This window comes from Frankliniella occidentalis, unplaced genomic scaffold (assembly GCF_000697945.3).
Source record: "Frankliniella occidentalis isolate FOCC.00 unplaced genomic scaffold, Focc_3.1 Scaffold14, whole genome shotgun sequence".
Lineage (NCBI taxonomy): Eukaryota > Metazoa > Arthropoda > Insecta > Thysanoptera > Thripidae > Frankliniella > Frankliniella occidentalis.
The window spans coordinates 2,360,923-2,364,149 of NW_026267144.1; the positions used below are offsets into that span (position 1 = coordinate 2,360,923).

Below are 3,227 nucleotides of genomic sequence, written 5' to 3' on the forward strand. Positions count from 1 at the left end.
CGGGTCCGGAGGCGCCCGGTTAGGAGGGCTGCTGACTGATTCAGAAGAGCGCCCCCCTATAGTGTATTTGGATTAACGAAGGAAGAAGAATAGCGGGTAGAACATAAAGGTTCCTGATTGGCCGAGCGCTTACCCCCACTACCAGCGTGACGTGGAGGCGGGAAGCTCTCGACTAATCGGTAACGTTTATGTTCTACCCGCTATTCTTCTTCCTCCGTTAATCGAAGTACACTATACCTTTCGCCTAGCTCCGTCCCTGTCGCACTCATAGGGCAGCCCCCCTTGAGCGCTCTTCGGAATCAGTCTGCTGGCGAGTGGTGCGACGGTCGTTTGGGCGATAGAGACAGACGTATGCTAGCAGCGGTGAGTGCGAGAGAGACGCGAGAGCTCAGCTGACTCCCGGCTTCTGGCGCCGCCGCCGCCCTCGTGCGGTGCGGCCGGTAGACCGTCCCCAGCTCGAGAGACTTTACAGAACTTCTACCTACCCTACCTCACACCACTCTTTCCCGACGAGCATCAACGCTCTCTCGCCACAGGGCGCTGGTCTGTGGCGGCGGTCAGTGGCGCCAAGACGATTTTCGCGAGGTGCAGCAAGCCGGAGGCACAACACCCGGTTATTCCACCCACACCCGGTTATTCCCCCCCCCCCCATTTTCCCTTTTTCCCCATATTTTCGCCCACTTAGGCAGGGACACCAGTGGCGGACTGGGCAGTCAAAGGAAATCTGGAAGTGGGGCCCAGTTTTTCCTACCTTCCAGGGGCAATATATACGTAATAATGCACACCAAGGCGCACATGTCTGGCCCGTTTCAATTAAGTGTTTGCTCTCTAGCATGTGCCGACATTTTAACTGTATATGCTACCCGTAGAAATATGTCGCGAGCGGAGCGAGCGCGAAATTTTTTTGATGGTATGAGGTCGCTAAGAAGGCCTTACGAGTACCAGAACGTGGGCAGGATTCCTTCGGACGCGATCTATGTACAGTGCTCTTTCAGAACAATAAAAAAACGCGAGCGAAGCGAGCGCGAAAAAAATTACATGGCGCTTGAATCTAGGGCTCAGGCCGGGGCCCCTGTCCGGTGTCGCGCTAAGGACTTGGGCCCGTGGCTCCACACGGAAAAAAATAAAAATCGGTTCCGTGCTAATCGATTTAGCAGGAAAATTTGGCACCCCTGCCAAAAAAGTAGCTACAGGATAAAATATTTAGCTGTACTGCTAAAAAGTATTGGTGATACAGCTAGACCATTGCTTCAGTTAGCTGTACAACTAAAAGTGTAGCACTGGAGCTAAAAAAATAAGCTAGGCCTATGCTGACGAATTTTTAGCACCAGTGCTAAAAAAATAGCTAGGGCGCTATATTTTTATTTTTTTTTGCGTGCATCCCTTCTCTCCAGCCCTTCGGGCCCGAGATGTCTGCGAGCAGGGGGCCCGGGTGGGGAATCCCACCTCCCCACATTGGCCAGTCCGCCACTGAGGGACACCCCCGCCCCTATTCTTTGCCGGTGCCGGTACTACTTGCTACTCGTTCTGGTTCCCTTTCCTTTCTTTCTCCCTTTCCTTTCCTTCCTCTTTCCTCTCTCTCTCCTTCTCTTCTCTCCCTTTTTCCCTCTCTTTTTTTTCTTCCTCCCTTCTTACACCCGGTTATTCCTACTCACACCCGGTTATTCCCATTTTAGGTGCAGCATTTGCTGCACCTCGGACCCCCTCTTGGCGCCACTGGGTGTAAGCCACAGCGCATATAAGCCATAGGTATGCAACAGCCTCATTGGCTCAGTTAGTAGAGCGCGTGCTCCGGATGCGAATGGTCTGGGGTTCGAATACTGCCCGAGTGCAATTTTTCCTGGTTTTCCCGAATTAACTGACCACGCCTCTAGTGAGATGAGCAGGTGGACCTGACCGACCAACTACTCAGCAGGTCCCGAAAAAGAGTTCGCCCCGATCAGGTCTCGATCCCTCGGCCGACGGTGTGCAGCGGCCACAGGTCCGGCACGCTCGCCACTCGGCTGTCGTCTCTGGCTGACGTCTGCGAGTTCAGAACTCAGTCCTGCGTTACGGGTCCTTGGACTTCCGTGAAACAGGTGGTCAAGTCGACCTCCTCAACGCGCTGAAGCCCGGGTCGGATAACACGGAAAATGGTCAAAAAACGGCCGGATTCAAGATTCAAGGCGCGCGGAGCGCCCTTCGTTGACCTTTTTACGTGTTATCCGACCCGGGCTTCAGCGCGTCGAGGAGGTAGACTTGACCGCCTGCCTTGCGGGAAATCAAGACCCGTCGTACAGCAGGACCGAGTTCTGAACTCGACTCCGATGTGTGGAGTCGGCAGCCGAGTTGTGAGCGTCCTTGACTTGGATACTTAGTCACCGGCGTCCGAGGGTTCGATTCTCGGGACGGGCAAATATTTTTGGAAGACGGAGTATGTGGTCAAGACCCCCTCCTCATCTCAAAAAAACCGGCCCCTAATCGGGACTCGAACCCGCGACTATCGGGAACCGGGTGCCTACGCCAAGGACGCTCCCCACTCGGCTGCCGACTCCACACATCGGAGTCGAGTTCAGAACTCGGTCCTGCTGTACGACGGGTCTTGATTTCCCGCAAGGCAGGCGGTCAAGTCTACCTCCTCGACGCGCTGAAGCCCGGGTCGGATAACACGTAAAAAGGTCAACGAAGGGCGCTCCGCGCGCCTTGAATCTTGAATCCGGCCGTTTTTTGACCATTTTCCGTGTTATCCGACCCGGGCTTCAGCGCGTTGAGGAGGTCGACTTGACCACCTGTTTCACGGAAGTCCAAGGACCCGTAACGCAGGACTGAGTTCTGAACTCGCAGACGTCAGCCAGAGACGACAGCCGAGTGGCGAGCGTGCCGGACCTGTGGCCGCTGCACACCGTCGGCCGAGGGATCGAGACCTGATCGGGGCGAACTCTTTTTCGGGACCTGCTGAGTAGTTGGTCGGTCAGGTCCACCTGCTCATCTCACTAGAGGCGTGGTCAGTTAATTCGGGAAAACCAGGAAAAATTGCACTCGGGCAGTATTCGAACCCCAGACCATTCGCATCCGGAGCACGCGCTCTACTAACTGAGCCAATGAGGCTGTTGCATACCTATGGCTTATATGCGCTGTGGCTTACACCCGAAAACACATGGCCGGCAGAGTGGCAAAAGGGTTTCGCCGACGACATTCGAACCAGTGAACATCTGAGTACAGGCCCATCAAATCAGGCGTCGCAGGAC

The 3,227-nt window shown here is 55.0% G+C and overlaps 1 protein-coding gene across 1 annotated transcript in view; it reads left to right on the top strand.

Moving 5' to 3' along the window:
- LOC113203456 (alpha-1,3-mannosyl-glycoprotein 4-beta-N-acetylglucosaminyltransferase A) overlaps positions 1-3,227 on the top strand; it is an 11,981-nt gene that overhangs the window by 3,646 nt on the left and 5,108 nt on the right. The window lies entirely within an intron of this gene.